This window comes from Antechinus flavipes, chromosome 5, assembly GCF_016432865.1.
Source record: "Antechinus flavipes isolate AdamAnt ecotype Samford, QLD, Australia chromosome 5, AdamAnt_v2, whole genome shotgun sequence".
NCBI classification, from domain to species: Eukaryota; Metazoa; Chordata; class Mammalia; order Dasyuromorphia; family Dasyuridae; genus Antechinus; species Antechinus flavipes.
In genome coordinates, this window is record NC_067402.1 from 9,235,030 (window position 1) to 9,252,627 (window position 17,598).

Below are 17,598 nucleotides of genomic sequence, written 5' to 3' on the forward strand. Positions count from 1 at the left end.
GGGCGAGCCGCTTTCTGATCTGTAAAATGAGAGATCTGGACTCTTAGACTCCTCCCAATTTTAAAGCTCTGTTTTGCCATGGGAAAAATGGCCAGCTACTTTTGAGGAAAGCAGCCCTCCTGCTTAAGCTCCATTGGCAGATGGAGCTTTCTTGCACCGTGTCTGGATTGACAGCTGGTTAATTTCTAAATGATGACACCTTGCCTTTCTGTGTGACTAATGCAGCCCAAGCGCATTGTAGATGAGCAAGGGCAGGTGATTCAACCTGTCTCTCAGATATTTTTGCATAAGAAAAGGCCTATTAAGAAGACAGACAGGGGATTAATGTCATTTTCATTCAAAAATCAGTGGGGGGAATATTCTTACTAGACTCTGTCAGGCCCATTTTCCCTTCAGAGATCTCCCACTCACACCGGGAATCCCAAACTCCACAACCAGAATTTCAGTTCATTCTTTAGGAATTGGGGAAAAAACAATCTCAATTGAGGGGAAATCATTTACACTTTTAAAAGGAATAGTATCAGCAAGCTCGGGAAATCCATTGACTGGAAAAAAAGTAGTTGGGGCAGTGGAGAGAGTGCTGGCTCTGAAGTCAGAATGATCTGAGTTCAAATTTGCCTCAAAGTTGCTGTTTGACCCTGGGTATGTCACAACCTCTGTGTATCTGTTTTCTCTTTTGTAAAGTGGGCATAATAATAGCACCGAACTCCCAAGACTGTCTTGAGGCTTAAGAGATACACTATCTGTAAAGTGCTTTACAAACCTTAAAGTGCTCTAAAATGGTACATAATCATAATCAGAATGAATCCTTTTCCTCTAGATTTCTGCAGCTGTCTACAGCATAATGTACTAAAATTCTGCACCTGGAATCAGACCTTTATTCTCATTTTCTCCAGCTTTTGTATGATTTCTCTCCTGGGCCTCCATTTCTTTTCCTCATTTCCGCTAAATAAGGAGTTTAGACAAGATGATTTTTTTGGTTTCTTTGCATCTTTGAACATCAACGACCTCACTTCACCTGAATGACAAATGTCTTAACCTACTGCTGACTCAGTGGGCCGGTGCCCTTCCAGCTCTGCCCAGCTTCTGTCACCTTACATCTTTTCCCTCCCACAGTAAAATCAGGATATTGGCCTAGATGTCTTCTGGGACTTCTTCCAGTTCTAGACTTGAACAATGAATGAAAGAATAAGCATTTAGGGCAAATAATAAGGTTTTTTGGTCTTTCCTCTCATCTGAAGAACTGGGGCTGCTGACTCCTTATCTAAATACCAGGCAGAGGTAAAAGGGAAGACAAAGGAGGGGGAAACCCCCAGTGGTGGAGGGCTATTCCCACACCCTCAAATGCCAGTTTGGCTGGAAGATGCCCTGATGGGAATGAGAATAGGAGGATGGCCCCCTCCCTTAGGCACCCATTCTTTAGACTTGAGAAACTGAAAGGATGAGGAAAGAGGGCAGAAAACCCAGGCAAGTTACAGTGAGGATAAGAGTTAACTAACTTTTTCAGGTCTATAAATGAGATGTTGTTACATTCAGATAAGTTGTAAATTCGCCAGGGTAAGGTGAATATAGAAATACAAGTTATGAACCACTGATAAAATTCTAGGAAATGAAAGGCCCAGGAGTACTGGATTGGGAGGAGGAGACTGGGAGTTGAGATTCTGCTACTTGAACCATCATCTCCCATTGTTTCTCTTTCTGGTCTCAGTTTCTTCAACTGTACAATTCAGGAAGCAGAAAAGGATGATCTCAAAGGCCTCTTCTGGTTCTAATTTTAGGAACCTATATGTGGCTTTTCCTCCTAGAACCTCAATTTCCTTATCTGTAAAACGATCCGGTTAAACCCTGGAACCTCCTTCTGTCACTCCTCTATCTCATCCAGTGTCACCTCTAGGAGTAAGGGTGGTCCACAGGTTGAGGGATCCCAATGAAGACTGCAGGGTGATCAGGCTGGCTGGGAACTGGAGGGTGTGTGTGTTTGTGTTTCTAATTGTCGGTAATTAATTAAACCAGCAAACCACTTTCCCTGGACAGAGAGGGAAATAACAGGCCCATGATTTACTAGAGGAAGGAAGGGAGGAAAGAAAAAGGGAAGAAAAGAGGGATGGAGGGAAGGAGGGAGGGAAGAAGGGAAGGAAGGAGGGGAAGGCCCGAGTTGGCCCCAGCTGGTGGACACCTGGCTGTGTTCCCGCCCCCTCTGCAGCTGCCGTGGCTAAGGGCTGAGGTGAGCGGACCAGCAGCGTCTCCGCCTTCCCACCTGGAGCCTCTGAAGTCGGGTCCCCCGAGTCTCTCCACTTCTGGGGAGCTCCCCCCCCATTCTTCCGGCAGGTTCCCTTACTCACCCCCGCCTCCCTCCACCTCCCGTTTCTACCTGTCTTCTACCTGCGTCTCGTCTTCACCCGCCCTCAACCCAACAGTCTGGTCTACACACGTCCTCAGGCCACAGTCCCCAGTCTCTAGTCTACACTCGCCGCAGCTCCACCCACCGCCAACTCCCCCACTTGTTTCTGGTCCACACCCACGCCCAGCCCCCGTCCCACCTGCCGCTCTATACGCGACCCCTCTTGGGCTGCCGGGCTTCTCCCAGGGAATGGGTCCTTCCCAGAGCATCCCTGAGCTTCCTCTCTCCTCCCTCCACGTCCCCTCCCTTCTCTGCCCCTCCTGGCCAGGACTGGGCTTCCTAGTGCTCTAGCTCCCCCCCGCCCCGGGAACGTACCCCGCCGCCCCCTCGGGCTCCAGGCTGGCACCCCACCTCGCCCTCCGCAGGGCGGTGTGAAAGCCACCCAGCCAGAGCAGGACGGGGCTTGAACTCCGTCCCCTCCTCCCTTGTCCCCACCCGTCCCCCGTCTTCTCCTCCCTCCTTCCCCTTTCAGCCCCCCTCTACCTCCTCCCGCCCCCCCTTCTCTTTCCTCCTCCTCTTCCCCCCTCCCCGGCTCTCCGCCGAGTTGCTATTTTTAGCACAGCCAGCCCAGCTGGCCGCTGCTGCTCGCGGCTCCCCGGGTCGGTGGCTCCGTCCGTCCGTCGGTCGGTCTGTCGGTCCATCCGGCGGCCCCTCCTGAGCGGCGGCTCGCCGGAGCGGGCGCCCTCCGTGGCCGGCCTCCCGGCCTAGGCTGCCGCCCTCCGTCCGTCCCTCCTCCCCCTCCTCCTCTTTCCCTCCCTGTCTCCCTCCCTCCCTCGCTCCCTCCCTCGCTCCTTCCCCTCCCTCCTCGGAGCCGCCCTCCCGCACGAGCTTCCCGCATCCCCCGGCAGAGGCGCCCGGCAGCAGAGGCAGAGGCGCGCAGCCCGGCCGGCTCGCTCCTCGCCAGGCTCCGGAGCCGGCTCAGGGACTCCCAGGGAAGCGCCCCCCGCTCGCAGCCGGGGTCCCAGTCCCAGCCCGGCGGGGCTCCCCTCTGCCCCCCGAGACGGGGCATGAGCCGGAGCCCGGAGGCCGCGGGAGCCGCCCAGGCAACTTTGCGCACCTTCTGTCCCCCCTCCGGGTTCCGTTCCTAGCGCCCCGAGAAGATGGCAGCGGGGGGAAGGAGGAGAAGTTAGGGTGACCCTCCCCCCAGGTCCCTGAGGAAGAGGATCCGAGGCAGCGCCCCTGGCAAAGGTGAGTGAGTGCTCCAGAACTGTGGCAGCCTGCGCTCTGTGCGGGAAGAGCCGGGGCAGGGGCGGGGGGGGGGGGGGTTCCCTTTCGTTCTAATGCCTCCTCTCCCTCCTCCATCCTTTGCCCTGCGCCCAGACTGTCCACGCGCGGGAGGACTGCCCTCTCCACCGTTGAGTTCTAGCTACCAGGATCCTTTCTGCCGGGCAGGTGCAGCCCAGTGGGCAGGGACGTTGGGATCCGGGAACCCCGGCGCCAAGCAGCCTTCTCCCCCAGCCCCGTGCCCTCTGGGTAAAGGCTTGCTCAGGAAAGAGATGACATGGAAAAGTTGGTGCCTCCAACGTGTTGCTTGGAAGGGAGAGATGCCCAAGACCTTCCCCTCTGGGTGCTGCAGGCATCCGTGCTATTCACCGAGATGCGGGGCTCCTGAGAAACTTCGGGAGGGAGGGAGAGGAAAAGGAAGGGCCGGAGAGAGAGAGCAGGGTGTAACTGAGAGAAACTGAGAGACAGACAGACACACAGAGAGATACAGAGAGACAGACACAGGAGAGAGAAACTGTGTGTGAGAGAGAGACAGAGACAGAGACAGAGACAGAGAAAAACACTGAGTTTGTTTTTATGTGTGTGTGAGAGACACACACAGAAACAGAGACAGAGAGATAGAGACACTGAGTGTGTGTGTGTGTGAGAGAGAGAGAGAGAGACACTGAGTGTGTGTGTGTATGTGTGAGAGAGCGAGAGAGAGACAGAGAGAGACAGAGAGAGACAGAGACACTGAGAGTGTGTGTGTGTGTGTGTGTGTGTGAGAGAGAGAGAGAGAGACAGACAGACAGAGGAGAGACACACACAAGAGAGAGAGATACAGGAGAGAGAGGAAGGGAGGAGAGAGACATGGGGGAGAGGAAGGGAGGAGAGAGAGACATGGGGGAGATAAAGAAGAGAGAGACTGGGGGGGGAAGAAAGAGAGAAGGAGGCAGCGGGGGGGAGAGAGAGAGATAGAAAGAGAGAGAGAGGAGAGAGAGAGAGAGAGATAGAGAGAGAGAGAGAGAGAGACTAAGTGTGTGTGTCAGAGAGAGAGAGATAGAGACACTGTGTGTGTGTGTGTGTGTGTGTGTGTGTGAGAGAGAGAGAGAGAGAGACTAAGTGTGTGTGTCAGAGAGAGAGAGATAGAGACACTGTGTGTGTGTGTGTGTGAGAGAGAGAGAGACAGGGAGGAGAGAGAGAGAGAGAGAGAGACTGAGAGTGTGTGTGTGTGTGTGTGTGAGAGAGAGAGAGACAGACAGACAGACAGATAGACATAGGAGAGACGCACACAGGAGAGAGAGACACACACACAAGAGAGAGAGAGATAGGAGAGAGAGAGAGGCAGGAAGGAAGGGGGGGGGGAGAGAGAGAGAGACAGAGAGACAGAGAGACACAGAGAGAGAGAGACAGAGAGAGAGACAGAGAGAGACAGAGAGACAGAGACAGAGACACTGAAGGTGTTTGTGTGTGTGTGTGTGTGTATGAGAGAGACAGACAGACAGACAGACAGAGAGAGACACACAAGAGAGAGAGATACAGGAGAGAGAGACAGGGAGGAGAGAGACATGGGGGAGAGAAAGAAGAGAGAGATGGGGGGGGAGAGGGAAAGAAGAGAGAAGGAGGCAGCGGGGGGGGGGGGAGAGAAAGAGAGAGAGAGAGGAGAGAGAGAGAGAGAGAGAGGGGAGAGAAGAGAGAGAGAGAGGAAGGAGAGAGAGGGGAGAGAAGAGGGAGAGAATGAGGGGGGAAGAGACAGAGAAACTGAAAGCTTGTCCAACCCTGAAGCAGGTAGGAGACTCAAGGGGGTTTCAGAAACAGGTGGAGGCTGGGCAGCTGCTGCCGACCCCAGTCCCAGGGCCGCTTGTTGTGAGTGACCCTCCCTCTTGTCCAACGAGCCCTATGTAGAGATCTTTTTGTAAAAAACAACTTAATTTCTCCTTCAGCCTCCGAACTGAAAGCTGGGAAGGAGTGCCCAGAAAGCTTAGTGCTGAGAGTGGCCAGGAGAGCTGGGAATGGAGGTTGAAGGGAAGATGGGCTGGGCTTCTCCAGGATATCCTGGTTCTGGTTTGAGAGGAGCTGGGGCCAGTCCGAGACAATGAACTAATGCGTTTTTCTAAAGGCATGTCTTGAGAGAACTAGGATTGGGCCGTGGGGGAGCAGAGGGACAGAATGCGAAGTAGAGGATCAGCACAAACTCCTAAACCTGCTAGAAAAGAAAGGGGAGGAACTGGCCCTCTTTGCTGCTCCACGGGCAATGCCTTGTGTTTCTGGACACGGGCATTTACTTTTTACACACACGTGTGCAAACATAGCACACAGGGGCAAGAAAGACTTTTCTCTTCCTGGAGATGATCCTACAGCAGGAAAAGCAAACCTGGGTGACAGGGAGGTTTCCAGGCACAGACACCTGGGAGGGCCAGGAGGACCCTGGAGCTTCAGGAACTTTCCAAGCCTCTGAGCCACATAAAAATCCCAGGGAATGGGGGCAAAGGCATGGAGGGAATATTAAGAGGAAGGTTGGAAAAACACCTGTCGAAGTAACGAGGCATATTAAGAAAATTTGACCTTTGAAAAGGTCTGGACGCTCTTGTCTAATGCACATCAGATCCCCCCTCCCTCTTTTCTTCCCTCCCCAATTCCAGTCACAGCAGCCAACGCCACTGAGCAAAAACAAGCTACTGGGGGTGGACGAAAGACCATTTTCTGTTCAGAAATGCTGCTTGACCCAGTGTGGAATGATTCCCTAGTGTCTCTGGGATGTCATGGCAGAGAAAGAGAAAGTCAGTGTTATTTATCTTAGTTCATTAACTCATTTCCACACCCTTGTCTTACCTTTTATTTGCGAACTGGGAATCAAGTTCACCCAAGAGCCGCCATTTGCCTTCCTGCCTGTGGCTCTAAGGGACTCGACAGTTTAGGAGATAACTTCTTGGGATGGCCTTTTCCTCAGCTGCCGGATGCTGCCTCTTCTCTGCTCCGGAGGAACAGCTTCCTGCTAATCTCAGATCACTTTGTGCAGACAGTAGACCAAGGCTCTCGGCGCTCTGGGCAGTAGCAGCCAGCATGGAGGGCGAGCCGAGGTTGGCCCATGGCACTGGCTAATGGCCAAAGGAGCCAAACAGGGAGTGACACTGAGCTACTCAAACACCTTGGAGTTGAGCCCAAGACCCTGGAATTAGAGCTGGGGTGGAGGGGGATCTCGGAGACCACTTACCCCTAAGCTCCTCTTTTTATATTGTACAAGATCACACAGACAGTGAACATCCAGTCTGGGATTTAAGTCCTGGCCCTGGGATCCCAAAGCCAAGGATGGTTTTTTCCTATGGTGTCTCATCTCTCATAGAGGAGCTGTGCTAAAAGACACAAGTGTTTTCAGGTATGGCAGCAGTGCTTGAATTAGTCCATTAAGTCCAACCCACTTCATTTTACAGATGAGGAAATTTGGGCTCAAAGAAGTGACTTATCCAAGCTCACATAGGTAGCAGGGACAGGATTTGAATTCAGATCTCCTTCAAGCTCCAGATTCACATCTTCTCTCAGTATTAGTCTCTTGGATGATGAGAGACAGACTCTCATATCATGGCCTCTTTCCCTCCTCCCCATTACCTGTATTTTTTTCCCGTTGATTTTTGTGGGATGTGCACTTTTTTGTTCGCTCAGAGCACAAGAGAAAAGTAGTTGACACCATGAAGAACAAAGAATCAAAAAAGTGCTGCTTCTAGTTAAGGTTCTACAGTTACTCTTGTCTGGAAAACCGAAGCGAATCATAAAGATGGAGCCGAGTGAAACTAATCAGATCTAGAGCCGGCATCTATGTCCAAGGGTGATGATGATGAACTATTATCCTGAGGAGGAACAAATAATGAAAAAAGACATGAAGGGCTATTCCTGTTGTCAAGCTCAGTTCCTCCAAAATCTTCCTTCCAATACTCCCTTTCTCGAGATTTTTTTTTAAAGATTTGTAAGTCTTCATCATCTGGTGAGCTTCATATTATGGAGTGTCCATACTCTACCTCAAAAAGTAATTGTGCATTTGTATGAGTATGTAGTGGACCTGGAGCAGAGACCTTGGGGCTGAGGGAGGATTCTTCTATATGTTACCCATTGCTCAGTCTCCCCACATCCCCATCTAGTCCCGAGGACTGTGTACTCTCAGGGACTTGGGTTTTATCCTAAATCTGGTCCATCATCTCATTGGCTCATTGTTCCAATGCTGATCCGCCTTACGGTAGTGGAATCTAGATGGCCTCCTAGCCTCCAGTTTCCCCCCTGGTCAATCCTAGTTAACATTGCTGCCAAATTGATATTCAAGACAATGAGCATTTATTAAGCCCCTACTGTATGCCAGGGACTGTGCTAAGCACTGGAGATACTACAACAAAAATCCCAAACAAATGAAACAAGCAAAAACCCACTCCTGCTCTCAAGGAGCTTACAATCAAATGGGAGAGGAGGGACAACAAGCAAATAAATATGTAGGAACAAGAAATAGGATAACTTGGGAGTGATCACAGAGGGAAAATACTAGCATTAAGGAAGCTGGGAAAGATTCCCATATTTCAAAACAAAACAAAATAAAATGACTTGTCTGACCACAATAACGTCATCCTACAACAGAGTTTCAGGGGCTCCCTATTGCTTCAAGGATAATTGTTAACTTTTTTGGGGGGTAAATTACATTTTTCAAAATTTTATCTTTATAACAACTCTGGGAGGGAGTTGCTGTGGTTATTCCCATTCTACACATGTAGAAACTGAGGTTAACTTGACTTGCCTAGTTAGTATGTAAAGCAGGATTTGAATTTGGATCTTCCTGACTCTTAGTCCATCCCTCTATCCACCATGCCATCTAGGAGTCCCTACAATGTAAACTTCTCTCTCCTTGCCTTGTATTATTTTTGCCTTTTGTCATTAAATCACTTCTAGGAAGAAATATTCTTTACCCCCTGTCACCTGCCCTAGATGAGGACAGAAACAATGGGAAAAGTGCCTGACCTGTTTCACTGTTAGGGATATTTTGTTTGGTTTTAATCATTGTAGTTAAGTATTACAATACATTGTAATCAATGTAGTCAATCATTGCGTTCGTTTGGTTCTGTTTCATCCTGCATCTGTCTATACACATCTGCCCACCTTTCTTTGACTTTTTCCTCCTTTCTTATCAGCAAGGAGGCAGATGGGAAGTAGAGTTCTTTATGAACTGAAAGGAAGGACTGACTGATGATGGGAGGAGGAATGGGGCAGCAGAAGGGATGAGGGACAGGGGAAGCCTGGATTCTTCTGTACTCTGCCTACACACGAGGAGCTGCTAGCCCTGAGTATGATCATGAGCAGTTAGAGCCCTGTCTGACTCAATGACCCACTTAAGGAATGATCCATCTGCACAGATTTTGCTAATGTCCTGGATTACCTGCTTATGACACTGTGGGGCACCCTCTCTCCTGGCCCATTACTGCCTAACCAACTGGCATTGCCACCCTTGGGAGTTTCCTGCTCCATTTAAACTTTGTTCTTTTGCCGTCTGTATTTTTTATTTAAAAAATTATCTCCAGAAAAAACTAAGCTAATTTTTATTTTATTTTGAGTGAGTTTTTTTCTATAAAAGACCACACAGAGGAAGGAAGGTCAAAAGGGACCCTAAAACCAAAAGCCTGAGACTTGACCCCAAGCCTAGATTAAGCTCCCTCACTGACTAACAAAGAGGGGCTTCATTAAGACTCATTATTTCTTTCTACATAATAATGTTACATAATATTCGTGATGATATCAACATGACATAATGGCTAAAGAGCTGGTCTTTGAGTCGGGGTGATTTATATTTCCAGCCCACCGTGGACACATGCTGGCTCTGTGATCCTGAGCTGGGTTTTTAAAAATTTTATTCTGAACTTAAATAAAACAAGCATTTCTATTACATGGTAGAATAGGGACAAAAAGATGATTATGCCTGAAACTACAAATCTATTTGTACACAACTTGCTATTTTAAAATATAATATTTAAATAGAATGTTTTTAAATATAATAATTATGGAACTCTTGTTTGTTTTTGTTGGCTTATTTTTTACATCTCAGTACCCTGGACAAGAATTTCAGAGCAGACATAACCTGCCTTGATAAATGGCGTTCTTAGCAGAATTCACTCAACCAGCAAAACTGTAGATTCCTTTTCCCTCCTCTCTAGTTCTCCCCAAATAGCGTTTTTTAACTATGTCTCAAGTGATGGGCACCTACTTTATTTTTAAATCTTCTTACCACCATAATGAATATTTTGGTATATATGTAACATTTCTTTTTCTGTTTCACTTCATTGGGATGAATGCCCAGGAGTGAGTTCTTGAATCAAAGGATGTGGACGTTTTATTCATTTTTTCTTGTACTATTCTAAATTGCTCTCCAGGATAGTTGGACTAATGAACAGTTTGAACAACAGTACATTTGTATGCCTGGCTTCCCACAGTTCTTCCAACATTTACCACTCCAATTTTGGGGAGTTGTTATCTTTGCCAATTTTTACATATGAAATGAAACCTCTGAGTTGTTTTAATGAGTATTTCTCTCACCGTTAGTGATTTGAGTCTGTTTTCATAGCTTTACAATGCTTCTTTTGATAGCTCTTCCTAACCTTTGACCAAGCTTTATCCATTGGGAAATGGCTTTTGGTCTTGTATATTTGGGTTGATAAACTTCCCTTTTTTGGCCACTAAAGTTCTTCATGGTTGGGTTCCGATCGACCTTTCTAGACCGATTTCACATTGGACTCTTATCAACTTGGCAATCCAGCCAAACCAGCTTCTGGTTTATCCTTCCTTTTGAAAGCGGGGCTGATTTCATCGACAGTTCTTTGTTTCCAGTACTTAGTGCAGTGTCTTTTAGTATATGGCCCCCCCAAACCAGATTCTAGTCCTGAATCTGTCTCTTTCTAGTTGTGTGATTGTGAACAAGTCAACTTCTTTGAATCTCAGCTTTCTTACCTGCACAATAGCTTGTACTACTTCTGTTGCAGGGTGGTTGTAATAACCGAATGAGATCATGGACCACAGTTACTTTGTACCTCTAAATAACATGATTTTCCTTAGCAATCAGAGACAGAGTTAGGGTAGCTTGCTGTAAGAGGATGAATGAAGTCTTTTTCTCTCTTTTTTAAAGCATAAAACTATTAAGTATTTGCTATGTGCCAGGTAATGTGCTAAGTGCAGATGATACACACACACACACATACATATATATGCACATATATATATATATATATATATACACAAATATAAATAAGTCAAATATTCTTTGACCTCAAGAAGCTTACACTCTTTTTTGTATTTTATTTTTTTCCTCTATTACATGTAAAATAAATTATTAGCAGTCTTTTTTTAAATTTAAGTTTCAAATTCTTTCCTTTGCTTCTTCCTTTCCCCACTACTTGAGAAGGCAAGCAATTCAATATAGATTATTATATATGAATGTAGATATTATATATCAATCAATATAGATTATTCATGAACAGTCACAGAAAATGTTAGCCATATTGGGTTTTTCCATGCATATTTTTGTTTCCCCGTATCCTTTCTCTTCTTTACTCACAAATGGTTGTAAATACTCATTGCTCCATTTCATACTTTCATTCTCTACTCAAAGACGCTCAGTTGTCATTTATTTGAATAGTCTCCCTGATAGAAATTGGAAGACTAATCTGTGTCCTTTCATCCACTTCCTTCTCTAAATTTTCCATACTGGAAGTGTCCTACCCGACAGATGGGAAGTCTGCCTTGTTTCATCCTGACATTCTGAGGGTACCATAGTGCACAAGGCCCTCCACCTGTTGCCATAATCCAGCTTCTTCTCTATCATCCATTTTCCCGATGACCTCTTTTGCTTGTTCTCCAAAGCTTGTCACAGTCTTCTACAAGCTTAAAAAAGTATTATGAGTGTCATTAGTTTTTTAGTTAAGTCTTTTGTGGCTATATCTTTTCTTCCTCCATTGACTTTTCCTTCATAAGAAAGCAAAATAATGGGGCAGCTAGGTGGCTCAGTGGATTTAGGGTTAGGGTTAGTCAGATCAGAGGATCTGAGTTCAAATCTGGCCTCAGACACTTAACACATCCTAGCTGTGTGACCCTGGGTAAGTCACTTAACTCAAATTGCCTCAGCAAAAAAAAAATAAATAAATAATGAAAAAAAAATCAAAATAGTGAAACAAAACCATGGATTTCCATGGCATATGTGACAGTCCACTCCACCTTTTTGCCAAAAAGGGGAATCACATGATATCATCCCTTCTCTGGTACTAAGACTGGTCATTGTAATTAATTTGAGTTTGGCTAGTTTTTTTTTTTTAAAGCATGTTTGCATTTAGACTGTTGTTATCATTGTATATACTGAGTCTCTTAGCTCTACATCACTTCAAATAAGTCTTTCCAAATTTTCTCCCAATCCTCGTATTCATTATTTATTTCAGCTCCATAATATTCCATTTCATTATTGTGTCATGATATGCTTTCTTTGTATAGGTTTTAGTTATAAAAAAAAAAAGAAAGAAAAAGAAAAAAAGGAAAAGTTATTCCATGTTGTCTAAAAAATTCCCCGGCCCTAAACATTTTGTGGTGAATGATATAGGAATTAGGGCCAATTTATTATTAATTATTATTATAATGTAATATATTTTGATATATGATATATAACAATAATATAATAATTTATTATTAAATGTGTTTTTGAAATTCCTTTCATTGGCTTAGCCTTGAGGGTCTTTGAACTAGGGGAGGGGTTCTGGTATGAGACTCAGTTTGAGATAAAATCCGGGGGTCTCTTTCACTGCAGGATGGATCTTGGAAGTGCCTTGGGATCAGTGTGTGGACATGGGAGCTTCAGGTGGTCTTCCATTCATGGAAATGCTGGGCAGCTTTGACTGCAGAGTGCACAGAGTGTCCATGATCTTTGGGGGGCAGACACACCCTGGCACATTGCATGTCTCTGTGCTATAAACTTCCCTTAAATCTGCCTCTTGGCAACTGAAGCAGATTGCCTACAGTTGTGTTCTGTGGTGCTAAGTAGGACAAATAACGTTGAATCCTTCCATGTAATAGTTTTTCAAATATTTGAAGACAACTATCATTTATTTCTCCTCTTGAGTCTTCTCCAAGCTAAACATCCCATGGGGCTGCAGCTTCTTTGCGTTTGATGGTGGCAATTTGGCCCCTGTTACTCTTGCTGTCTTTGCCTATCTGAGCCTGTCCTGACCTTCAAAGCTTACTCCTCTTCTCAAGTCCACCTTGAACACTCTCTCCCATGGTTTGGAACTGTGGAAAATGACATCTCAACATATCAATCAACAAGCTTTTATTAATCACCTACTTTATATCAGGCAGAGGAAATGTCTGGTTTCCAACAATCCAATCTAACATGCATTTATTAAACCCTTATTGTATGACAGCTAGAGGGATTATGGTCCTGATATCTAACAATACAACCCAACAAACATTTATTAAATACCAACTATGTGCAAAGTGCTGAGAATATAAAGACAAACCAACAAAAAGTTTTGGTTTTGTTATTTATTTTGGTGTATGGTATAATCACATACTTGTGTAGAGCGATGTGTTATGTGCTAGGATACAGATCCCGAGCATTATTGTCGTGATCTCACCCATATTTTAACGTCCCTGATGTCCGAGACCCTGCCTGAGTTATCTGGACCTCCTCCTCTCCCAGTACCCACAACACTTTGCCACCTGGCTCTCAGTTTGAGACACTGAGCTTCTGAATGAATGAAGTTCTGAGCAGACTGAATGTCTGCCAGTCAATCCTCCTCTCTTGTCTCTGGTCCTTCTATCCCATACTCGTTCCTGTCATTTTTTAGACCTTCTCTGCCTCCCATTTTTCTCTGGATGCTGAGTCCTCCCTGCCCAGATGTCTGTACCGAGTCCTCCACCTCTGCCTTCGCTGGTGACTGCCTCTTACTCATATCCGGCTGGCTTACTTGGAGTCCTGGTGGCTGGGAGGCTGCAGCTCCCTGCCTCATGCTCACTTTCACAACCAACCACGAGGCTCTTTTCTCCCAGTTTGTCGGCACTTTGGGCCATTTTCTTCTTCCTCCTCTCACCCTGTCTATTTGTCCCTTTCCAAAAGAAGTTTTCCCCTGGATTTTTGCCTTCTCTGTGTCTCGTCAGCCAAGAGCCATTTGCTGAGACTGCGTGGAGTACCTGCCCCTGATCCCCATTTCTCTTTGGGCCAGCTTCTTGGTCTCCTGAGAGTCTAGAGGGCCCCTTGCTATGAATCAGTCCTCAGCTTTGGACCTAGTCGGGGTCCCCAGTGAACTGATGCAGTCAAGAAGTGTACTTCTGTGTCCCCCCACACCTCAAAACCCTCCACTCAGTCTCTGCCCTGATGGAGCTGACTTTTGCGTGTCTGAGCAGAGACACGAATGCAGCATTTTAAGCTGTTCTGGCTTTGAGTTCTAATCTCAGCAGAGCCAATTCCCTGTTTGATTTTGGATAAAGCTCTTAGAACCCCCATGCTCTGTCTTCATTAGGCCTGATGACCTCTGATGTCTTTTCTAGCTTCAAATCTTTTCATCCTGTGATGGAGGCAAAAGATATTCAGACACAGAGACGGGGAGGAGTTTGAGGAAGAACCCAAGTTCAATAGCACGAGAAGTCATTAGGGGCCTGCCTTCTTTCCACGGGTTCTAGGTACCGGGTCCCAACAAGGGAGATGATGAATGGATGGACGTGGACGTGTAGACAAAGTAAAGATGATGCAGTGGAGAATGATAGAAGCTCAGGCTCTAGGATCCAAGGGGAGAGAAAACAGGGGTCTCTGCTGTGGCGAGACTCCCTGAGGATTCCCAAGGAGAGGCGTTCTCACCATGCGATGGACATCAGGCGCTTTGTGGAAAGGATACCTCGGTTCCACGTGCTGGTGGAAGGGCTTCTTGTTCAGCCTGGACCATGCTCCCTGTCTCACTGGGCTCCCTTTGAACTCTGAGAAGCCTGGATTCTGTGATCTCCCCATCTTTTTTGCTTTCCACAGGGAAACATAAGACCAATCCCTATCCATAGAATTCACTTTCATAGAATGATGGATCATTTAGGAAGCATTCAGGAGCCGGAAAACCGGGGCCATCGGTGCAAATGGGAGCGCGAGAAGGGGAGTCTGGTGATGGGCCAGGTGGTGTTTGCTTGCTGACTTCACCTTTTGATACAGCCTGCCATACGTCAGGTGTTTTTAAGCTGCTTTTCTAGACCGACTTCAATCGAGAGACTCTTGAAAGGCTCCTTCTGCATTTAAATGCCAAGTGTTTCTTTTGCTTCAGTGCTGCCAGGCTGTGCTAGAATCCCATGGCCACCAAATGAGTTTCGGTGCTGTGATCAAAAGCCGGCTATTGGCTCACTTTGCATACATTTCATTCGGTGCATCTGGGATTTGAACACGAGATAAAACCGTTTCCCAGGTTGCTAAAGCAGATTAGAGTTCAGAGAGAATTTCTGTAATACCGGAATTAGTTTTTCTTTTCTGATTTTTAAAAAAATATGTCCAGAGCAGGATGATGCTCACCAAGAGGACGACGAATGTTTGTACAGATAATGTTGATCTTATGATTTCTTTTCTCTTGGGGCATGAGGAAGGTTAGCAGAGGGAGGAGAGCTCAGTTAATCTGTACTCAGTAGACTGGGAAAAGGACAAAGATGGCTGATTTGATCTTTGACCACCCAAAAGTCAACTCAACAATGATTCTTTTTTTTTTAAATAAAGCTTTTTATTTTCAAAACATGCAGAGATAATTTGACAACATTGACCCTTGCTGAGCTTTGTGTTTCAGATTTTCTCCTCCTTTCCCCCACCTTCTTCCCTAGATGGCAAGCAATTCAATGTATGGTAAACATGTTAAATATATTCAACAATATTTCTTGGATTTTCCTTCAAGGCTCAGCTCAGTTATTGCTTTCTATATCAAACTTTTCTTAATCTCCATCCCCCAATTCTGACTATCTCCCCCCCCCAAACCATCCAGTGTCTAGTCTCACTATGACTGCATATATCCTTAGTCTTTCTGAACTAGATTAGAATCTCTTTAAGGGTGGACACTGATCCACTTTGGTTCTGTGTCTTAGTCCCTGACAGAGCATTTGGCTGGTTCTAAATCACTCTCCCCCCCTTTTTTGATTATTACGAGGCTTTTTTGTTAGATAATAGGGACAAGATAAAGGAGAACAGTCCATTTCTTCAAGGGGACCTACATTCTCCTGAAGGTAGGGCTGGGAGAATAAACCATGCACAGAAGTAACTGAATACAAAGTACATAGAAAATAAGTCAAGGAAGGAGCAAGTGCAAACAACTGGGAGTGAGGGAATCAGGAAAGGTCTTACAGAAACGAGGAGAGCGTGTGTTCTTGTCATGGGAGATCACAGTGCTCAGCCAGAGAGGAGAGAGTTGGGAAATGGAGTGCTGCGTATTAGCAGGTAAAGCAGCAGGCTACCTTGTCTGGAACAGAGAGAAAGGGAAAAGGAATGATGTCAGTGGAAGGCAACTTTGCCTCGGTAAATCATAAAATTCTAGACATTAGAGATCATCTGGGTCAACGCCTTGATTTTTTTTTTTTTTTTACAGATGATGAAACTATAACAAAGGCATTGTGGGATACAGATAGAGAGTTGCCTTTAGAGCCAGGGCCATCTAAGTCCAAGTCCCACTTCTGCCATCCCTGGCTGTGCATTGGTCCCTGGCTCAGCAAGTTACTTAAGATCTCTGTCCTAGGATGGTAAGTTTCCGAACCTCAGCGACTACAGTGATAATGGAAATTTCCTTTCTAGGGAGTTCACTCCCTTAAAGGTTATCACAGAGATGTATATGGAAAACAAAATGACTTTAAGTCATTTTTAAAAATTCTCCTTCACTGGGAAGAGTGAGAGCAACTTTCTTGGACCTTCATGTTTTTATTTATTTTATTTTATTTTATTTTATTTTATTATTTTTTTTTCAAGTGAAAAATTACCTTTGTTATATTTCATATACACAGTAGATAATCAAAATTCAACTTTCCTAGACCTTCATGTTTTTAATGAGCTGCTCTCATAAATCACCTTTCTAATTATTCTTGGTTATTTTCTATAGATTCAATAACTTATTATGGAGGGAGACAAGCTTAAGGACCGACAGTGAGTACTGATTTGCAAGATGAGGCTCTGAGGCTTTTTTAAAAAAATGTTTGCATAATCCTTGATTAGGGACAATGAGTATCCCAGCCAAGTCTGCAAGGAAATAGATTTCTGAGATCTTATATTTTCAGAACTAATCTTTATTTTGTTGTTTTGTTTTGGTGATCACCAAATGATATATGAATGAAAAATAAACATAGGCATATATGGGAAGACAAAAAAATGATAAAGAGTAGCCACAAAGGTAAGATATATATTCAACATATTTAGGTTAACCCTCTCAGCTTTTTCCCACTTGTAAATTTGGAGGGTAGAGGAATGTTTACACCTTGCAGGATACCTAGAACAGAGTAGATATTTAATCAGTGCGTGGTTGGTGGTTGGTTGGTAAGGACCGTTGCTGAGGAAGGGGTAGGATGCATGGCACTATGACAGTGCAAATCGTACTGATGTGGAGTCTGAAGATCTTGTCTCTGTGACCTGGTGACCACAGAGAGGTCACTCATGGCTCCAGTCTCCATCTCCTCATCTATATGGACTAGGTATGGACTAGGTGACCAGTGAAATCGAGTCCATTTCCAAAGATGTATGATCCGTAGGTACTGATGCTCAAGTGATCCAAGTTGATCCCAAGTTGAAGGCATTAGAAGGCACTGAAAAATGAAAATCATGTTGTAGTACATGCTCTAGTTTGACCTTGGCTGGAGACACACTGGGACCCTTCCCTCGAGGAAAATATTCTCCTTGTCATGAGGAAATGCATAAAACCCACTGAATCTTTCCTCCTGAGAGGGTCAGGACTCCTACCTAGGACATGCTGTGTCTGGGGAACACTGCTGTGGAA

The 17,598-nt window shown here is 45.6% G+C and overlaps 1 protein-coding gene across 4 annotated transcripts in view; it reads left to right on the forward strand.

Annotated features, from left to right (window-relative positions):
- The first annotated feature begins 2,971 nt into the window (after positions 1-2,971).
- Positions 2,972-17,598, forward strand: part of HDAC9 (histone deacetylase 9) — an 867,097-nt gene continuing 852,470 nt past the window's right edge. For 2 of the 4 annotated variants that reach the window (XM_052000806.1, XM_052000813.1), the window contains exon 1: positions 2,972-3,589. The gene's annotated coding sequence lies outside the window, so the exon portion shown is untranslated. The remainder of the gene's footprint in view (positions 3,590-17,598) is intronic. The other 2 variants (XM_052000811.1, XM_052000809.1) reach the window with 2 other exon arrangements.